This window comes from Terrapene carolina, unplaced genomic scaffold (assembly GCF_002925995.2).
Source record: "Terrapene carolina triunguis isolate 2854851 unplaced genomic scaffold, T_m_triunguis-2.0 Scaffold838, whole genome shotgun sequence".
Lineage (NCBI taxonomy): Eukaryota > Metazoa > Chordata > Testudines > Emydidae > Terrapene > Terrapene triunguis.
The window spans coordinates 13,030,887-13,046,749 of NW_020665189.1; the positions used below are offsets into that span (position 1 = coordinate 13,030,887).

Here is a 15,863-nt window from a genome sequence, read left to right on the forward strand (position 1 = left end):
GGGGGGGGCGGGCTCCGGCGGCGCGGCGCTCGGCGGGGGGGCGGCGCGGGGCGCGGCGCTCGGGGGGGGGTTCCAGCGGCGCGGCGCTCGGGGGGTGGCACTTTTTTTTGCTGCTTGGGGCAGCAAAAAAGTTAGAGCCGGCCCTGCATAAAATGCACAGCACATTATCTATAGCTATGCCATAGTTTAATTTGATTTTTTCCCTTTTCTTCAATTTTTTTTTAATTAGACCTATTGGGAACATGGGGGAGGGGAGAAAGCAGCATTTAAAAGTTAACTGAATCAGAAGGAGAAAAAGATTCCTCACCCATGAAAAGCAGCACCAATAATTATTCAATGAATTTTGAAATCAATTCCAGCAGCCAAGTTTATGAGATTCCTGCTGATATTGGTCATCTGAGAAATAATGATTTATTGCTGTTCAGTGTATGCTTACTTATGTGAATACAATTTTCCACTAAGGAATCAAAACAAAATAAGTGCCCCTACCATTTGCATGGTGCCATCAAAGAGATGGAGAAGTAAATTGAACACTAATGAGTACGCTTAGCACAGATGATTTACTCCATGACACTGAAGTGTACAATGCACATGCACAATGTAGTCAAGTTAACTTAACCTGTTTTTAGAAAACATATAAAGTGCTATTTTGTAAAATTACAGGGAGAAATTAGCAAATAATTTTTGTATCATTTGTTTTTTTGCCATGAAAATTAGATTCTTGATACTTACTGCTACTTGTGAGACATTCTGGGGGCCTGATTTTGATTATACTTACATTGCTTTTACAGCAGTGTAACCCATTCACTTGGAGTTACTTCTGATTTAGAACAGAGTAATCAGATGCCATGTCTGAGACCCTATTCAATCATGGATTGGGTCCCAATATGCTAGGCATTGTATACATACCTAACAGAAAATTATTAGAATGATTGCCATTGGGCTTCCTATAAGAGTATGGCTAAAGGAAAGAAGTGTACCAAGGGCTTGTTGGGTGAAGGTAAGTAAGGTTCTGGGGAGAGAATCCAGGCACTGAGGGACTAGTTACACTAGTAAAAATCAGGAGCATCTCTACCGAAGGATTTAGACCCAGGTGAGAGGAAAATAAGGAGCTATCATGCACCATCCCTACCTCTGTCTGCTGGATGCATCTACTTGAGGGATGGGTTAGGGATATCCCAAGTAGACACAGCCCCTGCATCCAGTGTCTGCTCTGCACATGATGGGGAGTTCAACACTGAAGTAGCTCCCCCCAGTTCTTCCCTAGGAAACATAATATAAGTAATGCCACATATTCAGTTTTAAAGAAGTTGGAGATTGAACATTGCCTGATATATAACAACAAAAAATGATAGTAACTGAACCTCAACTGGAGCAAGGCAATGCAAAAGGTATACACAGGACACAATTTAAGCACAAAGAGGGTAATATCACACAAACAGAATTAATTGCTTAAAAGCCATTTTTTGTATCAAACACTCACGGCACTTAGTATTTTAGGCAACAAGGAGTTTTAAAGCAAACCAAAGCGTAGAATATGGTTACCTACCCGTAACTGTTGTTCTTCGAGATGTGATGCAAACATGTATTCTACTTAGGTGCATGCACTCCCAGCACACCGGAGCTGGAGAACTTTGCCTAGCTGTAGGCATGGGGGGGGGGGCACTCACACCCTGTGGCCCAAACCCTATATCCTCCTCTGGCCATATAAGAGAGGTGCTGCGCCAACACCTTCGGTTTCTTCACTCCGAACATCAGAAGTACAGTCCGACCCAGAGGGGATGGAGGGTGGGTTGTGGAACACATATCTGCATCACATCTCGAAGAACAACCATTACAGGTAGGTAACTGTTTTTTCTTCTTAAACTAGATGCCGCTGTGAATTTTACTGAGATGACTCAAGCAGTACTGGTAGGAGGTAGAGCTCAGAGTCTATTTAAAGGACTGCAGGATTGCCTTCCCAAGGTTTGCATCTGATCTGGACGCAGCAGTAATAGCACAGTGGTTGGTAAAAGTATGCAGAGAGAACCAAGTGGCAGCCCTACAAATGTCCAATGTAAGAATGACCACTGATTAGACAGGGGCCTCGGTGCAAAAGCAGGTCTCATGACCTGCTCAAGAAGGTGCTGCTTCAGCCGCAAGTTTGTCTCCTCACCCGAGTTTTCTTTGTAAACAACTTTCAGATGTAGCAACAGTCTTTATTGTGTCCTTCACAGAGACAACACACACCGTATGGGGATCGCTGTTGGGGATGCCCCACAACATGACTCTAGCCATGGGTGGTGAGAAGGAACTGAGGTGCTGCCCTTATTTGGCTTGGGGAGGGGCTAGGGCCACAAGATGTGAGCACTGCTACTACAGGTACTGCTAGGCAAAATCCTCCAGCTCCAGTGCCTTGAGTGTGCATATACCTAAGTAGATTACACGACTGCATCTACTCAAAGAAGAACAAATGATACTTTACCTCACTGGCAACCTTACAAGTGCCCAGCGGTTTGCTGCCGTTCGTTCACATTTTTTTTCTGTCCAGACAGTTCAGGACCCAGTTCCTAATCGACTAATTTATTTTAAGAATGAGAATTATAGATGTAAGAATTCTTGTTGATGCACCTCAATCCTAGTGCTTGGAGTGTCCACAAATTCAGGTATCCTTTTACATTCAAACACCTAAAAAAAGTGATTGAAGAGGACTTGTAGGAAAACAAGGCGAAATCATGAAGTCCTTCCTCAGTCAGATGAAACTATTGACTTTCATGAAAAATTTGCCTCAGTTAAGGCTTCAGGAATTGGCCCTCAAGACTGAGTTTATCTGCAATACGAGGTGTTATAAAATAGATGAAAGTGAGTGCATTAAATGCTCACCAGGGGAAAAATGCAATCCTCATGCACAATGGAATAACATTACCATAGAAGCATACATTACTGGGGGGGAAAAAGTGGTAAAAATATTTAAAGAACAGAGTATATGTAATACACAATATACAGAAAAGTATGCAACTCCAAGGTGATCTCTCCAGCTACAAAGTGTACATTTAACCAATTAAAATTTAGTTTCTTATAAAAACACTAAAAACACCTCACTACTGGTATTTTTAATCTATAATGCTATTTTTCTCATTTTATTTGCTTGTCTACAAAGGAATAAAGTAACTTCAACTTCATTTGTCCTTTAAAGGTTAAGCAGATCTTTCTGGTTTTTGTATTAAAAGAAAGGAAATACAAAAATATACCTTTGAGGGGAAAAAACACCTTTATTCTAAGAAAGTTATAAAAAAACAAAAAGCCCTACTAAAAGATGTGATTAAATATTCCCAAACTTGGAGGAATTAACAACTCTAAAAATGTACAGTAATGCCAGATGCTGCAGCCAGTTGTTGTTGACTATTTAAAAAAATGTAAATTTGAACACATCCTGACAGTATGATGTTCTCTCAACTATCATGTTTCTTGCAGGGTTCCAGCTGGAAAATTACAACTGGAAGACATCTGTCCTTACGTCTTTTATTCTAGGATCTCTAAAGGACAAGCTATTTATGTGACTGGTGGGGGCTGTTTGTTGTGAAGATCATTTTTGAGCTAATCAATTATCTAGCCAATTAAATAGCTTAATGCGTAAGTACATCATTCCGGAAAATAGAATAAAAGCAAACTCTTCAACCCCATACAAACATTAGCAATCAAGCTCCTACCACCACATTTGCTCTGTGAGGCAAACAGCTGATAGGTTTGCTCCTCAGTGGAAGTCTGAAAACATCCAACAGCTCTTATCAAATGACAAGCTTAACAAACATCCCATGAAAATGATGCCACTGAGTTGAACGACAGTTAGGCCCTTATTCTGTAAACACATGTGTATGTGCTTAACTTTACTTGGGGCTCAATCCTGCTCTTATTCAAGTCAACAGGAAAACTCCCACTGATAATAATGGAGCACGATTCAGCCCTTACCTGAGAATTCTATCTATTTCAAAACATAACCCAGTGAAGTAAAAATTAAGCATGTGCATGAGCATTACCAGGACTGGGGCCTTAAAATGTTTGAAGCACTCTAGAAGCAAGAGGTGGACCAAGGACAGGGTAGACCCATTACTCGATGGCGTGCGTGGGGAGGAATAATATCAGAAAATGTGGAAATGGCAGAGGTGCTTAATGACTTCTTTGTTGTGGTTTTCACCAAGAAGGTTGGTGGTGATTGGACGTCTAACATAGTGATTGCCAGTGAAAATGAGGTGGGCTCAGAAGAGGCTAAAATAAGGAAAGAACAAGTTAAAAATTACTTGGACAAATCAGATGTCTTCAAGTCACCAGGGCCAGATGAAATGCATCCTAGAATACACAAGGAGCTGACTGCGGAGATATCTGAGCCATTAACGATTATCTTTGAAAAGTCATGGAAGACGGAAGAGATTCCAGGAGACTGGAAAAGGGCAAATATAGTGCCAATCTATAAAAAGGGAAATAAGGACAACCCAGGGAATTACAGACCGGTCAGCTTAACTTCTGTACCCGGAAAGATAATGGAACAAATAATTAAGCTATCAATTTGCAAACATCTAGAAGATAAGAAGTTGATAAGTAACAGTCAGCATGGATTTGTCAAAAACAAATTGTGTCAAACCAACCTGATAGCTTTCTTTGACAGGGTAACATGCCTTGTGGATGGAGGGGTGGGAAACTAGACGTCATATATATTGACTTTTGATACCGCATGACCTTCTCGCATGACCTTCTCATAAACAAACTAGGGAAATACAACCTAGATGGAACTACTATAAGGTGGGTGCAAAATTGGTTGGAAAACCGTTCCCAGAAAGTAGTTATTAGTGGTTCACTGTCATGCTGGAAAGGCATAACAAGTGTGGTCCTGCAGGGATCAGTTCTGGGTCCGGTTCTATTGAATATCTTCATCAATGATTTTGATAATGGCATACAGAGTACACTTTTAAAGTTTGCGGATGAAACCAAGCTGGGAGGGGTTGCAATTGCTTTGGAGGATACGATTAAAATTCAAAATGATCTGGACAAACTGGAGAAATGGTCTGAAATAAACAGGATGAAATTCAATAAGGACAAATGAAAAGTACTCCATTTAGGAAGGACCAATCAGTTGCACACATATAAAATGGGAAATCACTGCCTAGGAAGGAGTACTGTGGAAAGGGATCTGGGGTTCATAGTGGACCACAAGCTAAATATGAGTCAACAGTGTAATGCTGTTGCAAAAAAAGCAAACATCCTTCTGGGATGTATTAGCAGGAGTGTTGTAAGCAAGACATGAGAAGTAATTCTTCCACTCTACTCTGCGCTGATTAGGCCTCAACTGGAGTATTGTGTCCGGTTCTGGGACCCACATTTCAGGAAGAATGTGGACAAATTGGAGAGAGGCCAGAGAAAAGCAAAAATTATTAATGGTCTAGAAAACATGCCATATGAGGGAAGATTGAAAAAAATTGATTTGTTTAGTCTGGAAAAGAGAAGACTGACAGGGGGCATGATAACAGTTTTCAAGTATGTAAAAGGTTGTTACAAGGAGGAGGAAGAAAAATTGTTTTTCTTAACCTCTGAGGATAGTACAAGAAACAATGGGCTTTAATTGCAGCAAGGGAGGTTTATGTTGGATATTAGGAAAAACTTCCTAACTGTCAGAGGCTGCGGGGGAGGGGGGACAGCAGGGGAGAGGCCAGGAGCTAGTCTCCCTGGCCAGGAGCTCAAGGGTCGGGCAGGATGGTCCTCCGGGCGGATGTGGCCCGCAGGCCGTAGTTTGCCCACCTCTGATCTAGACCATCCCTGACAGGTGTTTGTCTAACCTGTTCTCAGGGAACACAAGGGGCACGGGAGGTTGGATGGGTGGGAGGTTTTGAGGGGGGCAGTCAGGGGACGGGAAGTGGGAGGGGGCATGGGCCAGGTTGTTTGGGGAGGCACAGCCTTCCCTACCCGGCCCTCCATACAGTCTTGGAACCCCGATGGCCCTCCAGCCAAAAAGTTTGCCCATTCCTGGTCTAGATACTACTTAGTCCTGCCACAAGTGCAGGGGACTGGACTAGATGACCTCTCGGGGTCTCTTCCAGTTCTATGATTCTCTGAACTGCAAGAGCCAAAGAAAGTGCTGGAATAGTATGGTAATACTCAGCATGAGTCAACATAAATTGCTAACCATAGGCCTGACTCTGCCACTTTTACTCAGCATGCAGTACCACCTTATTCTGCAAGCAGACCATTGAAGACTACGGAACTGTTTGTAGTTTTGTAGTACTGAGCACAAGTAAGACTGGCAGAATTGAGCACTGTGTGAGAGAGATAATGCATAAGGGAGACAAACACAAAAGAGCAATTGTCCTTTTTAAAAACCAAACAAAACAAAGCAAAAACCCTAGAAGACTGTTGCAGTAAGAACGCAAATAAAAATAAATTGTTCGATAAAACATTTACAAACTAAAAAACACAACTAATTGGATATTTTAGAGTTTCATTTATTTAGGTTTTGCTTTAATTGCGCTTGGTATTAGGGTGGGAACAAACCTGCAGGGACCCAATTTTGCTCACTGTTGCCCTATTGTAAATCTGAAGTAACCCCACTATCAAACAGTGCGTGGGTTTTTGTTTTTTGCTGTAAACCCCACTCTTTTTAAACTCATCTCACCCTAAGTTCGCAAAGTTAGACAACTTCTGGAGCTTTTTTTTTTTATTTTTAAAACATTAATGAAAAAAAAGAAGCTCTTCCACTATATGACTTCTCAGAATCACCCCAGATATTTTTTTTACTAAACACAAACCCAGCTAAACATCACAGTCTGCTGTTAGGTATGGTACTTCGTTAGTCATTTCACTTTTAACAGTCAAACACCAATGTCAAGTAATTGCTACTTCGTTCCATTTTCTCATCACCAGATGAAGAGGAGGAAAAAATTGCAGTGGTAATTACAAAAGAGAGGCCTTTGAAACTCCACTAAGACTGGTGGGGTACAAATGGCCTGAGCCCACATAGCCAAGACTGTGCATGGGGGATGCAATGACGTTGGACAAGTACTACAAGACAATGAATACTGGGGGAGGGGGGGAACGACATGGACAACAAATAAATGTATGCTGATATTTTGATGGAGAACCATTAGAATTTGAAAGACTATGATTGTGGCTTGGTCCTGTGGGAACCATGTCTAGGATCAGAAGAAGCCTGAGCTATTATGCTTCATTCCTGACAACTACTGAAAAAAACCCATCCACATGAGATTTGATGGCTAGTGTACTGAGCTTTATACCTGGTTTGCCACCCATAAGGAAGAGTTAATAAAGAGAGCCTAAAAGGAAAAGGTGGTGATAAAATAAGGCAGAAAAAAAAGTGATGATGAAAAGGGAGGCATGAAAAGGAAATCCAAAGGGGGTGGGGAGGGAGAAGGGATGTAAAATGAGGAAAAGAAGAACAGTGAGGAGAATACTTAAAGGAAAAAACAAATTAGACTCATGTAAACCTTCTGAATATCTAATAGTCATCTATTAGGTTTTTGAGCCCTGGTATTTAAACACAATGTGTGACCTGGGCTAATTGATATTTAAGTTCTGTAAACACAATTTAAAGGAAATAAGCAAAATAAATGCTTTATGAACAAAAAGGAGAATACATTGACAGGACAGTGATTAAAATTGGAATGATTTAGTTCATAGCATTTTGAGATATCATACTTTAACTCTAGGTACATCAATCCCTCAGTGTCTATTTCACTAATTTGCATGAGCACTGTAATTGACAGCTTGTTAACAGCTCATTAGGAACACTGAAAACCCTGTGACAAACACCACACACAAAACAACAGAATGGACAAAGTCTCTAGTCATAAATTATACCTAGAACAACCTAATTTAAAAACTGCTGGTCAAAACACAACTTGATTAAGTAAAAAAATAAATAGAATATATGATGGTTGGTTGGAGGATTTACCTAGGGGTATGACATGCCTGTACAGGACTATTAAACGATACACAATTATTTCTTGCTATTGCAAATGTTGTAGACGATAATTAGACACTTATTTTTTTTAAAACAACACCAAATCTTAAATAGACCTCAGCCAATTCAATTTTTCAGTCTAAGTAAAAACCTAGTTAAAACGTTGCTTTACTCCAATCGAAGATGGGAAACATCTACTGGCATGAATTCCAACATACCACATAAAAGACAATAACAGCAACATAACAGAGAGAACCCTATTTATATTTTCTAGTAAGAGAGTACAGAGCTACTGGATGTTGTCCTTGCTTATCTTTGGATGAAAGCCTTATTATAAGCTCATTTCAGTTGAACAAATCTCTCTGGACTCCCTGCTGAGCAAGGCATTTAAACTTTAAAGCTGAAAGCCATTCATTTTCCTTTGCTGATGGGGAAAACCTTACTGCACAAGCTTCATGATGCACATGGAAGCTTTTAGATTTTTCAGTGGCAAGAACACATTAAGGCATTTAGCTGCTTACTGTGTTTCTCTACAGTGAATGGACATCAAAGGCATTCATTTCCACAGGTATCACAGGTGAATTCTTCTTCAGCCCAACTATCTTTGCCCTGCTGAGTTTAGAGTGTTCTTTAGACTCCAGGTAGGGAATAAGGTGTGAAAATGTTTGGTGCATCATTTCCTAGGTCATTTTGATATACTATCACTTCTGGGTGGTATTTAGTATATGAACCTAGAAGGGATTTATGACACTTAGGAGTGCAACAATATTTCTCCAGGTGAAAAGATATATTGCATATTTGGTATGGCTACGATACACAATTATAAAACTGCAGCTTTGTATATTCCCCTGTTTATGAATTTTGAGTATTATTAAATGTCTACCCTTGCAGTTTCTTTGGAATAAAATGTTTCACTTATTACCTTATAGTGAGCTCCTAGAGTCTCTATAAAGCAACTGTCAAACAAAAATCTTCAAAAGCTGACTACAGACCGCAAAAGGGACAGAGTACTTTTGTATATGAACCTATAAGCAAGACCATAAAAAGTTATCTTTAGTGTTGCACGACTCATAGATCAGGGATAACATTTAACCTCGCCAACCCACATAACTGTAGTGCATTTCAGAACAGAAGTCCTGATTATAAGACACTGTGAAATAAAGTGGCGTAGCTCAAAAAACTATACTTGAGTCTCAAATGTCTCTTCATTTTTATTTATTTTTATACATTGAGAGTAAGTTTTGGCCCAGCAACACGCCCTCAACCTCCACTGAAATCAATAGGAGTTTTGCTCATCTTCTGCAAGGGCAGCTTTCGACACAGTGACCTCGACAGAAGCCTTCCCTCAGGTAATAATGAAATACAGTAATACAAAGGTGCTTTTATTTAAATAGATTTACTGCAATCATGACCAAAAGGACCATTCAGTTTCACAAGAAATTCTATGCTGAAATTTGTTACAATAGCTGTTTTAATATTTTTTTTGGTAGAGTATGATATGGATCCAATTTGTTTTTAAAGTACTCACAATTTATGGTTACAAATACCTGCAAGTACAGTTCTGTGCTCCTCTTTATCAGTGTGTGTAATTCAAGAAGTTCCAGCAGCCATTTTTTGGTGCAAAGACTATGCTGAAAATCTGACCCTTTATGTTTGAAAGAGATGAATGGGCAAGATGATTTATTAAAAAATATATTTTACTTCAAAAAAATAAAGCAAAAGCTGAAATATGGAATAAATAACCAAAACATACATACACAATTTGTTTGTTCTATGCTGGAAATGGCAGATGATCATTGTTTGACAATTTTAATGGTTGGATGATTCTATCAGGATGGTCTGTCACCAAACAGACATACAGAAAAAATTCCTGACCTAAATCCTGGTATTGAGGTGGGAAGAGACATGAAACTGGGGACATGACAAAGTTGGACCCAGTGATGGAGCTAATGGGGGCTGACCATCCCCTGCAGCAGCCTTCTGGTGTACATAAGGGCTGCAGAATGAGCCCCCACACACCTGGCAGTGGGCCTGGCTCCCTGTTCTGGGCATTGCAACCCAGTGCGCTGTGTCACAAAGCCACTCACACAAGTCTGGCCTCGCTGCCCCTCTGTCATGATGAGGGGCAGCTGGGCCAGTCCCAAATCACATTGCAACCCCACCAATGAGGGTGCAATGTCCCGAGTGGAGAGCCAGACTCAGCCCTAAGGATAGGAAACACCACTGCTGGGTGAGTGTGTGGCAGGGCTCACTCTCCAGTCCAGGCCACCACCAATGACCCATTGCATGTCCCCCTGCATTCCACACCCCCATTTTGCAAAACCTGGCTACACCTCTGGTTAAACCTTATGCTGTAAACAGACACAATGGCCCTTTGGGTAGAGAATCCCAATTCCTCCACCTGGGCCCTGCTTCAGGTCTTTGCAACCATGGGTATATATTGTAGCTATTTTTATTAAGTGCAGGGATTTGCTTTGAGGCCTCATGCTGTTATGACCATTAAAGACGGCATTGGTATTAGGTGAATCAGGTAAGATAATTTTTTTTTAAAAAATGATTAAATGAAAGTGAAATGTCTTTATAAACAAAACATCCCTGCAAGCTACAGTGAAGCTTGCCCCTTTGTCGGATAGAGGCCTGGGCCCAGGTAACTCTACTGAGAAGGCACACCTGAGAGAGATCAGCTGTTCCCCATGAAGGGCAGCAGAAAGCCTGGGGTGGGGGAAGAGATTACCAGACTCAGGAGGCTGTAGAGACACAACATAGTGAGAAAGACTTGCGCAGGAAAGATACTGAGACCAGGGTAGTTACTGGGGGGCTATGTCCAGTTTAGGACTGGAAGTGGAGGGAAAACGTTTATTTCTCAACTTTAAGTTAATAAACAGACTAAGGGGCACTGCTATTGGGCTTTGTTTAATTTACTGAGGAACCAAGAGGGGAAACTCAGGTGAGGGGACACTTGGAGGGCTGCCCTGAGGCCACAAGGGGACACCCAAGAGGAAACCACTCACTGACAGCCCCTCTAATGACAGACTATCATGGAGGTGCAACACTACAAATTTTTAAGGACCAAGTCGAACAAAACTGTTTACATCTGCCTACAAGAAAATTAATTAAACTCACAATCCTTAAATAAATAATAGACCCTGGCACCATTTAAGTCATTGAGAGTTGCCCATGGCTTCAAAGGGACCAGGATTTGGTCCTACTGCAGAAATGTATGTTAAAATTAATGACAAATGTGTAAATAAAGGATTATCCACTCAATAAAATATTTTCATAACTATAATCTCTTTTGGGGCAAACACCAGGGCAAACAGTGGATCCAAGATGGTCTGGTCTGTAGGAGTTAGGGAATGGTATAGGAATCTGTGAGCAGGGGGTTTATACCCCCAGAAAACCAGATAGCACATATTAATTTGTAAGCTCTTAGGGCAAGAGTCATGTGTTATTTTGCACCTGTGAGTTCAGAAATATTATGAGTGGTCATACAATATATTAAAAACACATTCTGCAAATACAGTTACAGAGAAAACCATATTTTGACTACATTCTCCAGAGTTTTAATGAATTTAAACAAAATTAAAACTAGAAACCTAATTCCATTCTCAGAAGTCCCATATGGAATCTTAGCCCTGTGCATAACAGATTTAGGCTACTGTTAATAGAGACATACAATATAACAGGCTTTCTGAAAGAGAATGAAATATATGACCTGTTATCCTTTGGTATAGTCTGGCTATTTTTGTATTCAAGTTCTGCTTATTACTACTTTGAAAACATGCCTGGGGAAAGTATTGGCTTAAATGCTCAGAAACGACCACACGGAGCCTCCCCACAATATGGTAAGTGTTGTAATAGCAAGGTCTTAAATTTAGCTTCCAAATTGTTCAGCAAATTAACAGGCCAAGGTGAAAAGTATATACTAACTACTTAGGTGGCCCAGAGTCAATTTTTACATGCAGAGTAGCTACCATAATCACAAGCTTTTTGAAGCATTTGACAATCAGTTTATTTTACTTACCAGTATTTGCATGAAGGAAAAGTAATACATTTTAAGTAGTTTAAAAGTAGTAGTAATTAAGAAGCTCAGAGGTACCAAAAGCAAAAAAAAAAAAAAAAAAAAACAAAAAAAAAAAAAAGCCAGCTGTATTTACAGTCCTGCTAAAAAAGCATTGCATATACTGCACCAGGATTTACAGTCCTCCATAACCAGGAAAATTGTGATACAAGATTGCATTTACTTTTATCTTACCCAAAGTAACATTATCTTCTGCAACTGTAAAGGAACTGCACTATCATATAAATCTATTTAAAGGAATTGGCACAGCTACAATAAAAGGCATCCTTCTCTATGGCTTGTTCACTGCAAATCACCCAAGTGCTAACAGTTGAAGAGAAGCTTTTGATTTCTTTTCATACTGGCACTGTAAACCCTCTCTTGTTCAGTACACACATATCCCTCAACTTCTGTCAAAAGCAAGTACAAATTTCCTAACCAAAACTGAAAAGTCCTTGGCTTTTCAAATGACTATAAATTGCATGGCTAAGTGCATATGGCCACAGGGCTGTCACAGTTACTTTTCTTGACAATTCATCATAGCATACTAATTCTGTAATATCATTACTGCGTCTCTTCTCACTGTACTGATCCAGCCAGTTAATTTAATCAACTAATAATAGATTCAGAAATGGATGCAAGGGGCCCTAGCACTTCAAATTATATTACTAGAGACGCACAGCAGTGAAAGCAATGTATTCTCTACTTGCCATAAAATGTAACCTCCAAAAGTTATATTTTCCTGGTAAATTGGGAATTTTACCTTTAAAAAAAGACAACACTATTGTAAAACTTCAAGATACTCCAATCAACAATCAAACTCCAATCAACAATTTTAAAATAAAATAATGAGTGTTTACACTGAACGTCATTCTATTTACATTATGCTAATTTAAAGATGTTTATAAATATTTAGTCAGTTATCCTAATTATTGTAGTTGCAGTTCAAGGAAAGAACACTGCATGAAAAGAAAAAAAGATCTATAGTGGAAACTAGAGATGTATGATTAACTGCAAAGTGAGCCATTCAAATATGGACAATTAATTTTATTAAATTTTAATCTTCTCTGCAAATGTCAATGATAATTAGAAAACATTATTCTCTAACATCTCAGTCCATTTTGCATGTCACAAAGACTAATGCATTAACTTAATATGATCAAAAATCTGAAAAAATAAGTAAATCAAAAATTAATGCAAAATTAAAGTGAAAGGATCACAACATTCTCTCCCCACCCCCTCAAAAACATTGATTATTGAAGTAGAACACAGTGAAGCTTCACACCAGGCAAATACAGAGCCAGTCCTGCTCCCACTGACCTTAGTGAGCACAGCAACAAGGTCAAAGGGTCTTATCCTGAAAGATACTGAGCTAATGCAGAGATAGGTGAAGTTAATAGGAGAGAAGGCATTCAGCACTGCCCAAGAAGCGGTCATCAGCTCTCAGATCAGGCCCATACTATCTACATTTTAGATATAATTATTGCATACAAAGTAACCATATATTTCTTCAGTTGAACACACAGCCTGTTATATTTGAACACTTTAGGAGTAACAATTGGTTTAGTTTTTAAGAGATTAGACTGAGATTAGACAGATCAGGCCCATACTATCTATATTTTAGATGTAATTTTTGCGTACAAAGTAACCATATACTTCTTCAGTTGAACACACAGCCTCTTGTATTTGAACACCTTACGAGTAACAACTGGTATCTCTAGTTTTTAAAGAGATTAGACTGGATTCACAATTAGATTTGGTTTCAGCCCCATTAACCATATGTGATTAGGACTGGAACCTCTGCTGTGCTGAGAGAGAGACAAGACCTAAGCTACCTTTACTGCTGCCGTGAGTCCTGGGGGCTACTAAGGGCTGAACCAACCTGAAAGTTAAAGCAAACCAAACCAGACTGCTCTAAATACCATTTGCACTGCTGCGGCAGCAAAAAAGGGCAAGAATCAAAACCTCATTATTGTGCACTGGGACAAAATCCTGTCCATACGAGCTAAGCCAGGCCCCTTCATAGACCTTTCTGCCAAAGATGAAATTTTGCAGTACATCACTATCCAACAATAATATAGATTTATATACCTGTCCCATCATTTAGAACTTCAATGGATCTTAAATACAACTTAAGGGGTACCCTGAATAGGGTTCTTGAACTGGATCATGTGGACTAAATACATCTTCCTAAAAATGTATTAGATGGTTATCTTAAGAAATCACTGTACACTCCTCTTAAGGTGTCCAATGTCACTAGGTAGAAAATGTAATTCAAAATCATACTTACTTATTATAAAAGCAAGGCATCTCCTTCAGCACTATAATATAACAAAACAAATAATTTTCCTTTCATCAATATACAATAGCTTTGGTCATTATTGAGAAACATTAGGTGGTGAAGTAATGAGTGCCATGCATTTTATGCTTAAATCAATGTAGTGTCTTGCAGTTATGCCACCTAATGTGTTTTTAAGTCCTCCGCTACAGAAATCAATGTGATTCTTATTTGAGATTCAGTGTTAAGTTCAGCCTCATAAATTTAGAATTGCACTCTGTTATTTTGATGGTTATATATTAACCACATCCTGAATGTTTTATGATATTATACTAAGACTTGCAGTAAGTCATGCCAGTTCCATACATAAGGCTTGAGGTTCTAGCTTTATTTGTACTGTCCAGTTTGGAGGCGGGTAAATATGATGATTTATTTGACATTTCAGAAGTGAAAACTATAGTATATTCAGATAAATTCCAGCTGGTGTGGCAGTAACAAAAACACACTGCAGAAAGTTAAACTGAGAATTTTCCAAGGCAAGCTGATTTTCAGAACATAAGAGTTTGACATAATTCAAATGGCAGATTTTACATTAGAATGTACATACTGCACTTGATTGGTCCTTTTAACATGTGAAGCAGGCCTTACCCGATGTCCCAGAAATCATATGCTGAATTGTAGATATTTTTGTCCACAAGATTTATGTTGATATTTAGAATGCAAGACTGAGTCTTTTGCTGGGAATAGTCTCATAATTAGATAACCTTATTCCACATTTTGTTTACTCTTTCAAGATACTTAAATAAACCCTATAGTGCACAGATAGAGAGTAGTAAAAAGCACTAGAAAACTATTTACACAGATTACTTTAATTTAAAAAAAAAATCTAGGAGCTTTCGTTTTTCTTCCAAATACCATCTTTAATTTAATGCTGCGGAAAAGCAAACATTAATAAACAAAGCAATGTGATGATTTTTGCTCACTTTATTAAAGAAGAATTTTCTTTGACATCTCAGACAACATTTTCCCACTGTACAGAAGTGGCTACTTGTTAGAAAGAATACCAAACAACCATCCTCCATAGTGGATTTTCTTTCTTTATAGTTTCTTTCTTTGGCATATTTCATCATGGCTCATAGCCTTGCCTTATTTATTTCAGTGACATATTATCGGGTTGTGTGCTCATCTTCCCAAGAGGGTGAGAAATATCCTAGGCTGTGACTAAACTGACAGACCTACCAGAATGTTTCAGGAAGTTCTAGGCTGGCCAAAAGCCAAGGGAATTTATCATGAAATGCTTGGATTCAGCAGGCATAATGGGGAACATTATGGTCACACACAAAAAAACCTTTAATATTTCCCTTTGCTTCAGGGATCTATCAAACCTGTATACTGTATTGCTGTACGGGTCAGAAACCTGGACCCTCTTACAAGCAGACTGGAAGAGGCTAGAGGCACTCCATATGTGCTGTTAGCACCAAATTCTGAGCATAACACGTTTGACATTTCACACAATGTCAATCTTGCAAAGATCTGGCTTTCTTTCAATTCTCTCATTATATTCAAAAGCAGTGTTGCAC

The 15,863-nt window shown here is 39.2% G+C and overlaps 1 protein-coding gene across 2 annotated transcripts in view; it reads right to left on the minus strand.

Annotated features, from left to right (window-relative positions):
* Positions 1-15,863, minus strand: part of TENM2 (teneurin transmembrane protein 2) — an 828,204-nt gene that overhangs the window by 674,410 nt on the left and 137,931 nt on the right. The gene's annotated exons all lie outside the window — the stretch shown is intronic.